We start from the raw sequence: 467 nt of genomic DNA, 5'->3' as shown, positions 1-467 counted from the left end.
GGGTTAGGATGAGAGCGATAGAGTGTCTGGGATGAACCTAGGCTGTGCCCAAATCTTGGCTGAATGGGACTGTCAGGGTGGAGGAGCCCTAGCGGCTCCCCAGCGTGCGCCCAGCCTTCCCACCGCCTGTCTCTGCTGCCAGGAGGCCGCCGGCTGGCGGGAAGGGGCCTGGAAACCTCAGAGGCCAGCAGAGACAGAAGAGCCTTGTTCTGCAGTCCGAGGGCTTTTTCCCCCCTCCCAGGGGTCAGATCTCCCCTCCCCACTGCCCACGGCCCTGTCTCTCCCGCGGATTCTTCCAGTCCGGGCTCTGAAAGCGTTAATCCCGGAGCTGTTGGTACCATACTCTATCCCCCACCCCTCCCCGCCTCCACCGCTCCCGCCCTAGGTTCCTAAAAAAGGTGCAGAGTTTTGTCCAGATAGGGTATGAATGATCAAAGCCAAGCCGAAACTTCCTGTTGCTACACTAT

Source organism: Plecotus auritus (assembly GCF_963455305.1).
Source record: "Plecotus auritus genome assembly, chromosome: 11".
Taxonomy (NCBI): domain Eukaryota; kingdom Metazoa; phylum Chordata; class Mammalia; order Chiroptera; family Vespertilionidae; genus Plecotus; species Plecotus auritus.
This window is presented reverse-complemented; position numbering follows the sequence as displayed.